The sequence below is a fragment of the Myotis brandtii genome, unplaced genomic scaffold, assembly GCF_000412655.1.
Source record: "Myotis brandtii unplaced genomic scaffold, ASM41265v1 scaffold46, whole genome shotgun sequence".
Classification (NCBI taxonomy): domain Eukaryota; kingdom Metazoa; phylum Chordata; class Mammalia; order Chiroptera; family Vespertilionidae; genus Myotis; species Myotis brandtii.
In genome coordinates this window covers 907,020-926,224 of record NW_005367587.1, presented here as the reverse complement: position 1 = coordinate 926,224, position 19,205 = coordinate 907,020, and the positions used below count along the sequence as shown (strand labels likewise).

Genomic DNA, 19,205 nt, shown 5'->3' with positions numbered 1-19,205 from the left:
CGGGGTAGGGGGTAATGTGGGTATAAGGACATATATGTAATATCTTAATCAATAAAAAAAAATAAAAAAAAAGATGTTCTATGTCTTGGCTGTGCTGGAGGTTAAATGGTCGTACACATTCGTCAAAATGCAGCAAATTGTGCACTAAAAGTATGTCAATTATATTGTATATAATTTATGCATCAATAAAGTTGATTTAAAAATTATTCCAATCTTAGTGTGCATAAAAAGAAATATATTGTCCCAGTCAGGAAAGATGCTTGTTATATTGAAGATGAATGAAGTTGCAATGGCCACTCATTCACTAGAGGCTTTGGAGAAGGCAGAAGGGTAATGAAATGATGTTTAATTCTTTGGCTCTATAATAATTTAAAAAATTACATGTGAGTAATTGGAATATGATGATTATTTTATTCTCAGTGGAGAATTTTTATGACCACATACTCTGGAATAGATAAGCGTAAAGATTGCTCCAAAACAATAAATCATACTCTTTGAGGTACTAATTGGATACAACCTATTGTTAAGCAGCTACTTTTTATCTCCAATTGTATTGTGAAGTAAAAGAAGAAATATATTTCTTTTTCTATTTTTCTCTTTCTCTTCTCATATTAAGCTCAAACACCCCCTAAATAAATACTGATAGCTGATGTAAATGAAATGCCACAAAATTATAAATGAAATGCCACAAAATTGAGAAGGAAGGATTTGGCTATGAAAAACTAGTTAGCTGTATGATTTAATTATCTGAATGTAAACTGGGAATCCTCTGAATAGTCTCATTGCAGAATATTATTTATAGTTCTGTTTATCTTTTTTATAAATTTGAAGAGAAGACACTTTAAAAAAAACAAAGTGACAACATATAATACATATTCTGTACATTAGTTTAAAAAATCTTAGCAATAGAAGAAACTTGTTTGTTTTTTAAGAATATACAGTATATATATATATATATAATCTCCCACGTTCAAAGGCTGGTAAATCGTGTTGTTTACCCATATCTTCAGAAAAAAATCACTTCTGTCGTGGTCAACAACCTGCTTCCCTATTTATAATGGTCTGGTCCTCTAGCAACTTTAGCGCGAAATTATAGCTAATTTGCCTACAAACGTCAGGTGGTCATAATAATCTGGCCACTCGGTGTATATGCATCGTTGTAGATGACTCTTGCATACTGTGTGATTTTTTTTTTTTAGGATAAAATCATTGCCAGCTCCAATGGGAAGTGCACATACAAGATTGTGATATATATTGCAAGAGTGCTTTTCAGAAATTCTGGACCAGTTTACCCCTTCAAAATGTTGTGTTAATTTCTCCATTCCCTCAGCAATACTTAATAATTTTTATCTAAAGATAGGTAAAAAGTGATACTCTCTGGCATTTTGATTTTATATTTTATTTTGTAGCATCTATTTTTGTTTATTAATAATTTGAACTTTTGCAAAATTCTTATTCACTTAACAGCTTTTTAATTTTTTTAAAAATATATTTTATTGATTTTTTACAGAGAGGAAGGGAGAGAGATAGAGAGTTAGAAACATCGATGAGAGAGAGACATCGATCAGCTGCCTCCTGCACATCTCCTACTGGGGATGTGCCCGCAACCCAGGTACATGCCCTTGACCGGAATCGAACCTGGGACCCTTCAGTCCGCAGGCCGACGCTCTATCCACTGAGCCAAACCGGTTTTGGCAACTTAACAGCTTTTTAAAAATATATTTTCATCCCTTTGTCACTTGACTTTAACTCTGTATAAAATCAGTTATTTTACATGTAGTTTCAATTTTATGTAGTCCCATCTCTTAATATTTTCTTTTAAGGTTTTTTTACCTTGGCATTATGCTAAGGAAAATTTTCCTACTTCAAGGGTATAAAAATATTCTTTATATTTTCTTCCAAAACTTTTATTATTTCATTCTCTATAATTAATGTTAATTCTCTGTGTGTGAATTTTAACCACTTAGGTTTATGGAGTAAAAATATGCTAACAAATGATTATGAAACATGATAAACTTTTGTGATTAATAATGGTATTATTTTATAATAATAATGAAAAATAATAAATAACATTTATGGAGCTTTTACTGTCAGCTAGAAATGGTGTTTTTATGTTTTTATATAGGTTTGGTATTAGTATGTCTATTATCTCTCAGGAATAAAGAAATAGATTCAGAGAGCTAGGTAATTTACCTATTATCTCATTTTGGGTGTTAGCTTATCTATTGCAGTTTAACAGGTTACCTCAAACTTAGGGACATAAAACAACAAACATTTATTACATAATTATTTCTGTAATCAGGAATTTGAGAGCTACTTAGATGAGTGGTCCTAGCTCAGAGTTTCTTATGTGTTGTAGTTAAGATATTAGCAAGGCCCTGACTCAGTGGATAAAGCATCGTCCTGTGGACTGAAGGTTCCCAGGTTCGATTCCAATTCAGTTGCAGGCTTGGTCCCCTGTCCTGGTCGGGGTGTGTTCGGGAGGCAATCAATGTGTCTCTCTCACATAGATGTTACTCTGTCTCTCCCCCTTCCTTCAACTCTCTAAAAATTAATGGAAAAATATCCTCTGGTGAGGATTGACAACAACAACAAAAAAGATATTAGCAAGGATAGCAGTCTGGGAGATCTGTTTCCACAATAGCTTACTCACATGAGTATTGGCAAGAGGCCTCAGTTCCCTGTTGACTGTTGATCAGAAGTATCTCCATAGGGTTGCTTGGATGTCATGATGACATGGCAGCTGATTTCTTCCCAAGCAAGTTAGAGAGAGAAAGAGAGAGAGAGAGAGAGAGAGAGAGAGAGAGAGAGGGAGAGGGAGAGAGAGAAATTTGTGGTAGTTAAAATTGCTTCATGGCTGAACAGATTTGTAATAACAAAAGGAAAGCCAAACATGGCTCTGGTTTCAGGGAGCCTCTGCAATGTTTGTGTTATCAGGAAAACATGAACTATAAAAATTCCGACTTCTACAACTCTGACTTGAGGCTAAAATCCTTAAACATGAACTAGCATGAGAACTGGAGGCAGGTCCTTAGAGTTATAATTAGTTTCTACATTTTTCTAATGCCTATAAAGCATTATAAGAGTAAAATTATTGAGTGTGAAAAGGATAAAGTGCTAAGAAAAGTCAAGATTGTGTTACTTTTAGGAATAATTGTAGTGACAACAACGCTAAGGATAATTTCCCTACTTCAAGGGTATAAAAAATCCTTTACATTTTCTTCTAAAACTTTTATTATTTCATTCTCTGTACTTATTTTAGTGTATGAAGTTGAACCACCTAGGTGCTATTTCTAGTTGTTTTTTTGTTTGTTTTTATGTGTGTGCTTGTTTAGGTTTTGTGTAGATCAGAGTGTGAAATCAACCAATTATGTATTATCCAACTCTTTGTTGCTTGCATGATAGTGTGTAACTTAAAATACTATAAATTCCTGAATTATTCCTGTTTTGGAAAATAATTAATTATGCTTTGTTAATTGGTGCTTGAACTGTGTAGATTTAGCTTAGAGAGACTAAACATAGAACATGATGTAGTGTTCTATAGAACACTGAACTGGGAAAAGATTTGGGTTTGGGTTCTAAAGCAGCTACCAAGTAACTAAAAAATCTGAGGTGCAATTAACATCATCTCTAAACCTAAATTTTTTTTTTTGATATTAGGAAGTGGGTGAGAAACTTGCAAATTTGCTATGATTCCAATTGTTGAGCCTAAATTAGCAAAGCTTAAAGAAGAGTTAAATTGCATGACTCTTATTGGTTACTAGAGGCCCGGTGCACGAATTAGTGCATGGGTAGGGTCCCTAGGCCTGGCCGACGATGAGGGCCAATCGGGGGCCCCCTGGTGGTCAGTGCACGTCATAGCGAGCGATAGAACTCCCAGTATCCTGGTTGAACTCCCTAGGGGACACTTTGCATATTAGACTTTTATATATATAGACTAGAGGCCCAGTGCACAAAAATTTGTGCACTCGGGGGTAAGGGGTCCCTCAGCCTGGCCTGTGCCCTTTCGCAGTCTGGGACCCCTCGGGGGTGACCACTTGCTGGCTTAGGCCTGCTCCCCGGGGGATTGGGCCTAAGATGGCAATCAGACATCCCTCTGGCAGCCCGGAAGCCCTCGGGGGAAGTCTACTTTCCAGCGGGGAGCAGACCTAAGCTGCAGTCAGACATCCTTAGCGCTGCTGAGGAGGCAGGAGAGGCTCCCACCACCACCGCTGTACTGGCAGCCATCAGCCTGGCTTGTGGCTGAGCAGAGCTCCCCCCTGTGAGAGCGCACTGACCACCAGAGGGCAGCTCCTGCATTGAGCATCTGCCCCCTGGTGGTCAGTGTGTGTCATAGTGACCAGTCATTCCCAGTCTTTCTGCTGTTAGGGTCAGTTTGCATATTACCCTTTTACTATATAGGACAGAGGCCTGGTGCACGGGTGGGGGCCGGCGGCTGGTTTGCCCTGAAGAGGGTCCCGGATCAGCGTGGGGGTCCCGCTTGGGTGCCTGGCCAGCCTGGATGAGGGGATGATGGCTGTTTGCAGCTGGTCACACCCCCTTCAGGGTGGGGGTCCCCACTGGGGTGCCTGGCCAGCCTGGATGAGGGGATGATGGCTGTTTGCAGCTGGTCACACCCCCTTCAGGGTGGGGGTCCCCACTGGGGTGCCTAGCCAGTCTGGGTGAGGGGCTGAGGGCCGTTTTCAGGCTGGCGGGCAACTGAAGCTCCCAACCTCTCCTTTTTTTCTTCTTCTTCTTTTTTTTCTTCTGGGATTTATTTACCTTCTATAGCTGTCACTGGAGCTGAGAGCCGGCTCCAGCTCTGAGGCCGCAGCTGGCTGAAAGCAGGTATCTGGGGTTTGTTTAGCTTCTATAATTGAAACATTGTTGCTTCCGGAGCTCAGAGCCGGGCCGCGGCAGGCGGGGAACCTTGGCTTCCTCCATCACTGGAGCAAGCAAGCCTCATGTTCGCTTCAGCTGCATGGCTGCCGGCCGCCATCTTTGTTGGCAGTTAATTTGCATATCCTGCTGATTAGCCAATGGGAAGCGTAGCGGAAGTATGGTTAATTACCATGTTTGTCTATTATTAGATAGGATTTCAGTCCTTCCTAGGAAAGATAAATGAAAAAGAATAGCCTATACTGAAAGTTGAAATAGTGTCTTTTACTGCTCAGTATGAACAGATTATTTGATATTTTTATCTTAATAAGAAATGTTTTCCTTCACAGCTATTTCTCTGTTGTTTACTCATCAGTTGAGTGATAGGCTTTCTGTCTTGGGTATATAAAAAGTGTGGTATATTTCAATGTCTCATATGTTAAAATTTTGAATTTTTATTTCTTCAAAGCAGATATTGACTAATGGGAGAGAATTGACTATGATTGTGCCTACAGAGTAAATAATTTAAACAATTGAACATGAAAGCCCAATTTAATTGAAATTACAATCATTAGTATTTTTTATGGTAAAGATGGAGGTTTTATTTTCACTATAGTGCCAAACTAACCACAAACTAAACCAAATAAAAACTTTGCAATATTTTTCATCCTTTTTTACATGTGTTTCTGTGTTGTTATATTGAACCTCTTATGTTTGATTCAGAATTTAAGTATAATGGACTGATACACAGGGCATTGAGATAATTTAAGAAGAAAAATGGCTCTCAGCTTTCATTATTGAAATTTCTGAATTATAGACTGAATATACATATTACAATGCAAGTTAGAATGAGATACAGTAAAATCTCATTAATAAATATGTTAATATAAGCATATGTAATTTACATGAATTTAATCATGTGCATTAAGTAAAAGAAAAAATATCTAGTTATTGTGCAAGTACTTGATACATATTCTACTAAAATGAGCTCTTGCTTATTAGTGAGCTCATCACTCTCAGAATGAAACAGGTGACATGGTTGAACCCTGTATCCTTTTCATGTGAGCATCTTCCCATTCTGAATTATTCTAATATTTCTACTATTTGATGACACTTAAATAAATTATGCATAGAACCTGAAATCAGTTCAACTATTTTCTATGGTGCTTAACTGAAAGAAAAATAAAAACAAACAAACAAGCAATACAACAGAAAAACAGTTCTAATGATGGAGGGAAAAAAAGGCTGGTTAGATTTATTGAAAGAGGTGTATATTTTCCAGTGTGCTACATCTTTTAAAGAGATATCTCAAATGATTTAGAAGAGTACTTCTCTTGTTTGGAGCTCACGTTAAAAAAAACCATATAGGTTTTGTTTTGTACTTCTTTATCTGTATTGACAATATTTATTTTAGGGAAAAATTACTATTCCTGAAAAGAGAGCGAAAGTGGCTACTCAAATGAGAGAATCATGGGCACTGATTTCAGCATTAAGTTTGCTCTGTATTGTAGATTTTACTACAGTGTAATAAAAATTAAATAACTAGTGATATTGATTAATTATAAAGATTTTAAATTTAATTAAAAACCTGATTAAAAAGTGAAACTTATTGCTAATAGTAACTAAAAACAATTTAAACACCATTGCAGTGATTGTTTTGCAGTAGTGGGATTCTGAACAGTTATTTCTTATGAAATTTCTACTTTTTTACATTTAAAACAATTTTTATAAAGTATTTATAGTTTTATAATAGAAAATTAAATATACTTCAAAATTATAATAAAATAGAAATTTAAATTTATGAATTTTTAAATTAAATTAAGTGTTTTTGTTTGTAGAGGATAATTAGTGGTAGAAATGAAAGCTTGACAACGTCTTCTAAAGAGAGAGTTTGTCTTTCAGTTATAAACTTTGCAGGGGGAAAGATGATGAATTCCTGTTTAATAATACAACTTAATTCTAATTTTATCTAGTTGACTTCATATTTCTTTCAAAAATTTATTCATTTGTTAATTCTTAACTGAGGATATTTTTTCCATTGATTTTTAAAGAGGAGGGAGGGGAGGGAGAGAGAGGGAGAGGGAGAGAGAGGAAGAGGAAGAGAGAGAGAGAGAGAGAGAGAGAGAAATATCAAATGAGAGGCACATCCATTGGTTGGGATCGAACTTGTAACTCAGGTATCTGCCCCTGACTGGTAATTGAACCTGCCACCCTTCAATGCATGGGCCAACACTCTATTAGCCACATCAGCCAGGGCTATTTATTTATTTACTAGAGGTCTGATGCATGAAATTCGAGAACTTGGGGGGGTCCCTTAGCCTAGCCTGTGCCCTCTTGCAGTCTGGGAGCCCTCGGGGGATGTCTGACTGATGGCTTAGGCCCACTAGGGAGCGGGCCAAAACCGGCAGTTGGACATCCTTAGTATTGCCGCAGAGGCAGGGGAGGCTCCTGCCACTGCTGCTATGCTCGCCAGCCTTGAGCCTGGCTTCTGGCTGAGTGGTGCTCCCCTTGTGGGAGGGCTCTGACCATCAGGGGGCAGGTTCTTCATTGAGCGTCTGCCCCCTGGTGGTCAGTGCACATAATAGTGACTGGTCGACAGGTCGACTGTCTGCCCCCTGGTGGTCAGTGCATGTCATAGCGACTGGTCAACTGGTCGACTGTCTGCCCCCTGGTGGTCAGTGCACGTCATAGCGACTGGTCAACTGGTCAACTGTCTGCCCCCTGGAGGTCAGTGCATGTCATAGCGAGCGGTTGAGTGTCCTTAGCACAGCGGTTCTCAACCTGTGGGTCGTGACCCCTTTGGGGGTCGAATGACCCTTTCACAGGGGTTGCCTAAGACCATCAGAAAACACATATATAATTACATATTGTTTTTGTGATTAATCACTATGCTTTAGTTATGTTTAATTTGTAACGATGAAAATACATCCTGCATATCAGATATTTACATCACGATTCATAACAGTAGCAAAATTACAGTTATGAAGTGGCAACGAAAATAATTTTATGGTTGGGGGTCACCACAGCATAAGGAACTGTATTAAAGGGTCGCGGCATTAGGAAGGTTGAGAACCACTGCCTTAGCATATCATTAGCATATTACACTTTGATTGGTTGAATGGACGACTGGACGATCGGACACTTAGCATATTAGGCTTTTATTATATAGGATTTTAAAGAGAGAAAGGAAGGAAGAAAGTGAGAGAGAAACATCAATTGGTCCACTTATATTTGCATCCATTGGTTTGATTCTTGTATGTATCCTGGCCAGGGATTGAACCCTCTATCTTGGCATAACGTAAGGACTCTAACCAACTGAGCCTCCTGGCCTGGGCTTTCATATTTCTTTAGTACACAAGATAGATGATTAGGCCTCTTGCATTAAGATATTACTAATTCTAGATCTGTGATAATTGGAAAAGAGTTTACAGAAATTTCTTAGGAAAATGGGTTGGTGAAGCACAGTGAGATTGTGACCAACATTACTAGAATAGTTTCTAGCCTATTTAGGAGAATATATTATCTTTAAGATATTATTTTAGCACCATTAATTTCTATTCTAACAATTAAATAACAAGTCTTATTAGCCTATATATTTCTTTAAGAAAAAAAAACCCCTCTAAATCTTTATCCTGGCCCCTACCAGCTTTAGCTTACCAGCCTTCAGACTCCTACCCAACCATCATATCTCAGCTTAAACATCATTCAAGGAAATCTTGATTATATGTCAGATTCCTTTCTCAAATCATATCATAAAATCTCATTTTTTCCTTCTAAAATGTTCTCTCTACTGATAATTATTTAATTGTTTATATGATTTTTTATTAATATCTGGTTCCCACTATGCATTAGTTAAATGAAAACAAATAGTGTTTTTTTTCTTCTTCTTATTATTTTAGGAACTAACATAGTACCCCAAATATAATAGGATCACAATATTATTTATTGAATTAGTATTTTGTATTAAATGTTTTTGCTTCCATTTTCAACTATTCTATCAGAATGACCTGTAAGACCATCCAAAGCCAAGACTGATTGAAGTCATTTCAAGCTATTAGATCTTTCCCAAGTAGTACTTTGTTGTTTAAAATTAAGTAATTGTTAGTGTGCCCCAATACATGGAGCCTCTCTTCTGTGCAATAATATTGAGTAAACTGCCTTATATTCTGAAATATACTATATTTGGTTAATACCTACTATTTGTCTAGTTGCTAGAGGCATATAGGAGGGACACCTAACTCAAGCCAGGGAGGCTTCCTGTAGGGCATGATGGCTAAGATGTTACTGAAAAGATGAGTAAGAATTAACCAGAGGTAGAAGTCTTAAGGGTATTATAAAAAGAGGAAATTGCTTGTCCCAAAACCTGGATGTTAAAAAAATAAGTGTGTGACAGGTCCATGCTTATGCAAATACTTAAATAAGGCTGGAGTGAAGTTTGCAGGTAAGAGTGTGTCTATTAAAGGTGAAGTTGTGCAGGTAAACTAGAACATTCATGGATTATTATAAATGCCTCTTTATTTATTTTTTATTTAAGAGAGGAAGGGAGAGGGAAAGAGATAGAAACATCAATGATGAGAGAGAATCATTGATTGCCTGCCTCCTGCACACCCCACACGGGGGATCAAGCCCCTAACCTGAGCATATGCCCTGACTGGGAATCTAACATTGAACTGGTTCATAGGTCAACACTCAACCACTGAGCCATGCCAGCCTGGCTAAATGCCCTTTTAGATAATAATCTTTAGTACATGCTCCTTTGTAGATCATCCAAAAAGTACTGTTTTAAGACAGAAGTATTTAAGACATGCTCAACTAAAATGTAAATAAAAATTTAAAAGTAGTCACATCTTGCCCAACTGGTGTGGCTCAATGGTTGAGCATTAACCCATGCACCAAGAGCAAATTGATATTTCTCTCATCAATATTTCTATCTCTCTCTCCCTTTCTCTTCCCCCCTCTCTAAAATCAATAAAAGCATTTTTTAAAAAGTCACATATTTATAAACAAAGGTTAAATCATGGTTTTCACTTCCTGTGTATGTGAGAAAAGACTGATGGATGACCCTCCTTCAGAGCAGCCCTTAATATATAAGCTCTGTGAGAATAGCACTTGTGAGTTTAATTCATTTTGTGAAGCTATGGTTGCTTTGAAAGGTAAAAAATAATAATTATCTCAACATTTGTTTTAATTCAGCCAAGATTATTTATCTTACCTGAAATGACAGACACTTCAGTTGACATATTATTATAATTATCATTATTATTTACCAATATAAATCAGAACCCAAGACCCTGACTTTAGCATAGGATTTAAACCCGCATTAAGTAGACAGGCCTTGAGATGATTTAGAAAAGGGATGTTGCACAGGCTTGTGTGGGAACTTTTCTTTCTTAGCTAGAGTAATTCAGGCATAAAAGACTAATTGCATTAAATAAAAATAGTAGATTTTTCTTGTGTGCATAGATGCACTTCAAGTAAAAAGATAGTTGGTATTTGATAGAGAAAAAAATGATCAGCTATTAGTAATTACTTGGTGTTTTTTTCATGCCAACATCATGATCATATTATTTCTGGGGTCAAAACAGTGCCACAATTCCAGGTATCTTCATAAGGAACAAGCTTTGTAAACACTATTCCACCATGCATGAGGTACGTTTATGTATAGAGCAAGCTGTTTGCCGTCAATTAAATTGTGATTTATTTGTGTTAAGTAAATTGTGACAACATTTTGACACAGCTTCAGAATATTTGTTTTTCTAAGCATTTCCTGCAAAATATAATAATTCCAACCATATATCAAAAAACTCAGAATTTAATAACTAGAGAAAAAAGTCAGAGTCTGTACTTTGAGTACATCTTTTTTCCTAAGGAAAATTTGTTTGTAATATGTGTAGAGTAAGCAAACTCAGCAAAGAAGAGTTAGAGGTAGCTTCTCCATGTCATATTTGTGCACCACATAAGCTTATAGAAAATCCATATTTGGAGCAGAAATGTCTGGTATCACCCCAACCAAAACCTCTTACACTGTCCCTTTAATGCTTAGAAACAAAGTTATTACCGCCCTAGCTGGTTTGGCTCAGTGGATAGAGCGTCGGCCTGCAGACTGAAGTGTCCTGGGTTCGATTTTGGCCAGGGGCACATGCCGGGGTTGTGGGCTCTATCCCCTAGTGTGGGGCATGCAGGAGGCAGCCAATCAATGGTTCTCTCTCATCATTGATGTTTCTGCCTCTCTCTCCCTCTCCCTTCCTCTCTGAAATCAATAAAAGTGTATTAAAAAAGAAAAAAAAACAAAGTTATTACCACCTCAGACATTATATCAATACTGCATTAGAAAAATAATGAAGAATCCATGAAAGGTGATATCAAGGGAGAAAGAAAGTAACATTTGGCTTTGAAAGAACCTGCATTGCCTATCTATAATCTTCATTGCTCTGATTCTATGGACATACCCTCTTGGCCTCTCATTTTGCAATATGTTTTTAGAAGTCGTGTTACTAAGACTGAAGTGTATGCCCATAAGAAGGTGGAAATTTACATAAGGATTTGTATCTTCATGTGCCACACACTATGCATGAGCTTGCTGTAAAAATAAAATGAACATTGAGAAAGAAAATCCACTGAAATTATATTTACAATGTGGTATTCTGCTGTGCTGTTTGAGCTGTTGCTCAAAAGAAAATCCTTTTCAGATGGTATCCAAGCCATTTCATACCAAGGAAGTTCACTTATATACAGACTAGACTGTTCATCTGAGTTTTATTACTCAAGAGATTCATTGAATGTGATTATGGCTGGTGTTTTCTTTTACAGTGATTTATAATAAAGTATTTGGATGAAGTATGTTTTTTAGTCTCGGGTGAAGGCTAGGAGGATTGCTTATGATGTGGATGGGTTGCTATTCTTGAAAGTTGCTCAATTACTTAGTTTTCTTATATGTAGTGAAGATCTGTCTTTGCTGCATTACCTATCCTAATTCAGACTTATGGTTTTTGTCCTTTATAGCAGTGTTTCTCTAATTTGTTGCCTGGGCACCATGAATTTTGGTAGTCTTAGAGAAAAAGAAGAAATGAAATAATTTTGTTCACATTAATTTCACAACATAAATATTTTCACACGTTTGTACTTCAAGTTCACATACATATCGCAAAGACAGTTTGTCTCAACCAATACTCAGATAATCGGTACAGTATATGATATGTTTTAGATAGTATGTCTATATAACTTACAGATTGTTTACATTTGCTAAATTTTGCATTGTTACTTTTCTGTTATAGTCCTAATTCACAAAAATGTATTTATAGTCAAAAATAGGTTCATTGAATATAAAAGTATTAATGAAAATTTTAGATAAAATTTCACAATAATATTATAAATATAAATAGTGAATATTCTGGAGCAATCTAGAACACATATTGAGTATATGCAGGGAAAAAGTGAATATGCAGTTGTGGCGATTTCATACAAACATTAAAAATACAAATCGTCCTAACCGGTTTGGCTCAGTGGATAGAGCTTTGGCCTGCGGACTGAAAGGTTCCAGGTTCAATTCTGGTCAAGGGCATGTACCTTGGTTGCAGGCACATCCCCAGTGGGAGGTGTGCAGGAGGCAGCTGATCGATGTTTCTCTCCCATCGATGTTTCTCTCCCATCGATGTTTCTCTCCCATCGATGTTTCTCTCCCATCGATGTTTCTCTCCCATCGATGTTTCTCTCCCATCGATGTTTCTCTCCCATCGATGTTTCTCTCCCATCGATGTTTCTCTCCCATCGATGTTTCTCTCCCATCGATGTTTCTCTCCCATCGATGTTTCTCTCCCATCGATGTTTCTCTCCCATCGATGTTTCTCTCCCATCGATGTTTCTCTCCCATCGATGTTTCTCTCCCATCGATGTTTCTCTCCCATCGATGTTTCTCTCCCATCGATGTTTCTCTCCCATCGATGTTTCTCTCCCATCGATGTTTCTCTCCCATCGATGTTTCTCTCCCATCGATGTTTCTCTCCCATCGATGTTTCTCTCCCATCGATGTTTCTCTCCCATCGATGTTTCTCTCCCATCGATGTTTCTCTCCCATCGATGTTTCTCTCCCATCGATGTTTCTCTCCCATCGATGTTTCTCTCCCATCGATGTTTCTCTCCCATCGATGTTTCTCTCCCATCGATGTTTCTCTCCCATCGATGTTTCTAACTATCCCTCTCCCTTCTTCTCTGTAAAAAATCAATACAATATATTTAAAAATAAATAAATAAAGAAAGAAAGAAAGAAAGAAAGAAAGAAAGAAAGAAAGAAAAGAAAGAACAAATCGAAAAGCCCAATGATGAATACCAGCAATTCTTTTTCCTCTTAGTTCTTAGTGCTATCTTTTCTTAAAATTTGTCAAATAATTAAAGTAAGCCATTGAAGATTTTTGTTTTTGGTCATTTACAAGCTTTCTGGTACAAAACTTGATGACTTTCATTGCCAAAAGTAAAAAGATCAAAACTACAAAGGCTTAATTCAGAGTTCTGTTCCTCAAAGCAAAAACAGATACAAGTGATTTACAGGATTGTTTTAAAACTGGTAAATGAACCTTAAAGTTAGAGACAGATATGCTACATATAAGGTACAAGAACCTATTGATAACATTTCTTAAACAAGTGGCATTGATTCATTTTGGATCATATCAACATAGAAATACATTATGGAAAATAGATATCATTGAATTTTAATATATACTCACTAAAGTTCACAAACCAACATCATTTGGTTTAGTTTTCTTTTAAAAAATATTTAAGAATTTAATTTTTTTTTTTAGATTAACTAGGTAATAGGCCTGAGCCACATTAGGCTTTAACTTTTCATTTATGTCTGAAGCTTAGAGATAAGTATGTGTGATACCAAGAAAGTAAATGACTTTACCTCTACAATGAAAATCAGATTTGTGGTTTAAATGATTTTTTTCCTCACTAAGGAATAAAAGAGGGTAAACCTAGGCTGGCTGTCAGCAATATGCTAATTTTAGTTTTATATGATTTGAAATATTTTGGAGAGTAATTCCTGATAATAGGACTTATAAATTCAAGGAAGTAAAAAATAATAAAGGAAGAATAAAGAAACAAAGAAAATATGAAGTAAGACAGTATCTCAAAACTACTCCATTGTAGTTGACCTCTTCTGGTTTCAACTACCTTTTTATAATTCATTTAAGGATGCCATCAATTCTTTTAAAGATTATGTTTTCAGAGTTAAAATACATTTTTTAAATTTAACAAATATGAAGTGTGCTAATTCCTTCTGATATCATGGGGAATTTATAACTTAATATTTGAAACATTATTAATATGAGACTTTATGGGTAGAGACAATATTTTCAGGATAAGGCAAGAAAAGGATGTATATTTCTAGAAAGATGTAGATAGAAACTGGGAAAACCAGACTTTCAGAAAAATTCGTGAAACTTTCAGAAGTTTGTGAAAAATTTTCAAATGACATATGTTTAATGAATTATTTTCTCCCTTTGTGTTAAAATGAAAAATTGGACTTAACTTTGGATCATAGATATTAATTTCTAATCTTGTTTGCATAACTTTGCATGGTTGCAAAGATGGAGTATGATGGTAAGGCATGGGAAGGGTATGAATTCTTGGTATAGATCCCACGGACATTTTTCAAATTTGCAAAAAAAAAAAAAAAAAAAAAGAGTTACCTATCACTGTTAGAATAAACTCTCTGAAAAAAGAAAAACTCTTATAGGAGGACTTATAGCTTCTTTCCTTTAGGAAATAGAGACATCCTATACTACTAAAGTTAGAGACAGATATGCTTAGAGATAAGGTACAAGAACCTATTGCTAAAATTTCTTTAAATTAACTGGGTAATAGGACTGAGCCTATTTCATTGTTAAATCTTCAAACTTTTGTGTCTAATTCAAAAGGTATAATGCAGGGAGGCAGAACTAATTGCTACATAAGGAATTTGTAGTCATTTAAAAAATTTTAGGTACTAAATTACAAATTTATGTGTTTCTTGCTAATCACCTCATTAACAAATGAATATCTCCAACCAAAAAATGTAGATATTCTCCAATGTATATTCCCTAGTGGCACTAAATATTGGTCATCATATTCGTTGGCATGCAAATTCTCCCAAAATAATTCTCAGAAAAGTATGCAAGCCAATTCATAATATTTGCATTCTCTTTCTCACATTTTTCCACAAAATTACAAAGAATCATTTGGTCTGTCATCTCCTTGTCTTAACCTTGTCGTAGTTCTCAATTGTTTTCAGTTGTGAAATATGACAAAGGGAACCAAGGATTGAACTAGAGATTTGGTTTTGGCACTATCATTTTTTAATTGTAACATATGAACTGGGAAAGTAATTTAAGTTATATGAGCCTCAGGTTCATTTCTGTTAAAATGGGGGATAGTCATGTTTGTTCATATGGTCATGGTGGGATCAAGGCAGAGAGAGGAGATGATGAAAATAAAATGGCTTTAAAATTTTTATGTGGTATGGAAATACATGTATTAATATTATTTTAAGATAAATAGCAACTTCTGCAAGATAAATGTAAAAGCCCATTGAACTCAAGGTTTTACTTTTAATTTGACCTATTTTTATTCTCCTTGAGTTAATTGCCTTTTCCCTATTATGCACCAATATAATATGGTCTTTAATGCTTTAAAAATGATTATGTCCTGTACAGTACTCTACTTTGTACCAATCAGTCCAAATAGTGTTCAGTAATTTAATGGAACTTTTGAATAAAGGAATGATTTAAGTAAAAAATACAGACTCAGAAATAATAACTGATATTATAAAGAATTGGGTGCTCTGTGCTGCCATCTGGTGCCTATTAACTCATCCTTGGTGGTGCTAATAGTTGGAGGACTGAATCCCCCTCCCCCCCCAAAAAAAAAACATTTCAAAGCAAAAACTAATCTTTGAAAAAAATGTATTTCTCACACTGATGCTCATAAATTTTCTAAAATGCAAATCTCATCATCTCTCTACCTGGAAACATCTGGAAACATCTTCCCTTTGTGTTAAAGGTTAACCCAAATCCTTATATTGTCTTAGGTATTTAACCACAAACTATTTTGTCAATCTTTTTTTTCAATTTTCTCTTTACTCTCTGTCTTATACTTACTTCAGTCTTACCTTTATTTTTTGTCATTTTCTACTACACACAACACTTACTTATGTGCCTCAGAGAACATGTTTCCTCTGCCTAAAATACCATTCTCTCCTCTTACTATCTAGTGCAGCGGTTCTCAACCTGTGGGTCGAGACCCCTTTGAGGGTCGAACGACCCTTTCACAGGGGTTGCCTAAGACCATCGGAAGACACATATATAATTACATATCGTTTTTGTGATTAATCACTATGCTTTAATTATGTTCAATTTGTAACAATGAAAATACAGCCTGCATATCAGATGTTTACATTACGATTCATAACAGTAGCGAAATTACAGTTATGAAGTAGCAACGAAAATAATTTTATGGTTGGGGGTCATCACAACATGAGGAACTGTTTTAAAGGGTCGCGGCATTAGGAAGGTTGAGAACCACTGATCTCGTGAAACCCTAGTCATCTTTTAAAAAAACACAGCCTAAAGATCACCTCCTCTGTGAAGTCTTCCCTGATTGTCCTGGGAAAAGTAAACATCATTTTAGTATGCTTTCAGAGCACACACTTCTAGAATAAGACCTAGGAGTACTTTAGAAAATGATCTGTGTGTGTGTCCACTTACCCCAATAGATTATCAACTGAGGCCTATCTTGTTCTCTCTTTTTATCTGCCACCATGCAGTTTTGGAATATATCAGACTCTGAATAAATATGTGTTAAATGAATGACTGAATGATTCATTCAGTCAGTCATTTAGCTCTTTGTCAGGCCATATGACTTGAAGTAAAAAACAGGCAATAACCATTGTAGAAACTACTTATTAAAGGGCAAAAAAACCAACTTTTTCATGTTTTGCTATTCAAAATCCAATAATAGTAGATTGGTAACTGCAGATTGCAGGCACCATCAGAAAAACATTTTCATCTTAGCAGAATTAAATATTTCAGTTCTTAGCTTTGAGAAGAATCTTAAACTCACGTGGTAAATTTGCTGTTAAGAGTAATCTAGTCTGATTTCCTACATTTTTAACAAACACCTTCAGTCTCCTTATGCTCATTTATATCTTGGGTGAGATATCATATAATCTGTGAACAATTCTAATGATAAGATGTTCTTATTTACTTTGAATGGAAATCTATATCTAGTAGTCTCAATACGTTATTTTAGTATATCCTTTGAGACGGTGCAGAGTAAATCTAATAGGAAGTTTTCAAACATTTGAAACCTTGCCTACTCTAATTATTTCCCTAATCCCATAAATAGTTGCCTGCAATGTCCTTGATTCTTTTTTTAATATATTTTTATTGATTAAGATATTCCGTGCCCATTGGTTAGGCCTATATGTTTGCATATAAGTCCTTTGGTTGATCTCTCCCCCTTACCCCCACCCTCCCCTACCTTTCCTCCAAGGCCCGACAGTCCAATCAATGCCTCAGAGAGGCATTGCCCTTGATTCTTTCAACTATTCCTTGCCTGTTATAATTTCAGTCTTGTACCTTTTCTTAGAATACTATAGTGATTCTGGGTCATTCTGTATCACAATATTGATCATGTCATCTGACCATTGCTGAAGAGAGTGGGACTCTTATCTCCTTCATTCTAGATACTGTTATTCAGTTAGTACAGTTTACGATTTAATCTGATTTCTCTTAATGTTCATATCACACAGTTGACTCATGCTGACCTTACTAGAGATACTATCTCTTCCTATTCAAGGATACAGTAACAGGTCACCGAGATATTACCTAATAATGATTTCAGAGAAGGAGCCTTTAACACTTCAGTAGACAGAATTGACAAAAGGAAAGAAAAATTTAAATAGAATGGTAAAAAATGTGTGGATTAAATATAAATATCATACAATGACCAAAAGCTGTTGAAAATATGTTAAAATGCTAAATGTTTATATTTTGAAACTTTCATATTGTAGACATGTTACACAAATGTTGAAAGTATTATAGCTTCAATATATTTTGCATTTCCCAAATATCATACAATGTGTTATATTGTCTTATATTGTGTAGATTTTATAATAAAAAAATTCAAGAAAATATGATTTACATAGCAAAAAAATATATTAAGAAAACTTCACTGGGATGAGTTTATCCATTGAACAAGTAATGTATATTATTTTCATCCCTTAACTTTCTTGAATACTTATTAATTTCCATCTATTTATTTGAGATTTTTAGACATTCTGTTTAGATTATAAAACCTGTATACCTAAGTCAGTTTTGTTTTGTATTTGCTCTTATAGTGTTTTGTGGTTTTACTATGCACACAAGGAACAAGATCTGTTATTGATTGTTAGCTGGGTTTGTGAGTACCTTTAGAATGTAGGATGTTGTATAGTACTCACCTTGCTTGTAACAAGTGCATTTTGGATTAAGCATGTACTGGTTAATCCACCTTAAAGCTTACATGATTTTCCTTTTAAGTCTTTGACCCCATGACATTTGTCATCTTGCATAGGCTTGGATGGTAGATTGGAAGTCTAATCCTGAAAAGATGCTTATTTTTTTGTGTACATTGACCAAAACTTGGTAATGGGTGCCTTATGCATGTGGAAGTGGCACCTATGTAAAGCTTCATTTTTTTAATATAGCTAAGTTTTCTATAGTTAGGATGAGTGATTTAATTATGATTTTCAATTCATTTGTGCTGTTTAGAAAATAAAAGAGAACTCTCTGTATTAAAATGGCAAAGAATTAATGTTTTCTAGTGGATATATTTATTTAAAAACTAACACTCAAAAGCAGCTTTAATGGAATAGCCACATCTAGGTAGTTATGTTTTTGTGTTTGTTTGTTTTTTTAATTGATGAGAAAGAGAGAGAGATTGAGAGAGAGAGATTTGTTATTCCACTTACTTATGCATTCATTGATTGATTCTTTATGTGTCCTGACCAGGGACCAAACACACAGTCCTGGCTTTCTGGACAACTCTCTAACTAGCTGAGCTATCTGGCCAAGGAACACTTGTGTGTTTTTTATACTAATAGTCTTCTATCAATCACTGCTTAAACCCACCTCCTCACACCAGATTGTCATCCAATGTATTCAAATTTCTACTAAAAGCCTACTAGCTTGCATGCAGCTCAGCTCCAGTTGGTTTTTTTTTTTTATATCAAGTGGGCTTTTATTTTAAATTACCAACTATGCCCTCAGTTTTGAAAGTCCTATTTACTTAGTTAAAATCCTTGACTTTGGCTTGAGATATATGTAAGTTTCACA

The 19,205-nt window shown here is 35.6% G+C and overlaps 1 protein-coding gene and 1 long non-coding RNA gene across 3 annotated transcripts in view; one reads left to right on the top strand and one right to left on the bottom strand.

Moving 5' to 3' along the window:
* Positions 1-19,205, top strand: part of ZBTB20 (zinc finger and BTB domain containing 20) — an 853,596-nt gene that overhangs the window by 53,316 nt on the left and 781,075 nt on the right. The gene's annotated exons all lie outside the window — the stretch shown is intronic.
* LOC102264156 overlaps positions 1-19,205 on the bottom strand; it is a 158,808-nt gene that overhangs the window by 15,696 nt on the left and 123,907 nt on the right. The window contains exon 3 of one of the 2 annotated variants that reach the window (XR_314121.1): positions 2,654-2,750. The exons of the other annotated variant lie outside the window; for it this stretch is intronic. This is a non-coding gene — a long non-coding RNA (uncharacterized LOC102264156). The remainder of the gene's footprint in view (positions 1-2,653; positions 2,751-19,205) is intronic. 2 annotated transcript variants of the gene reach the window in all.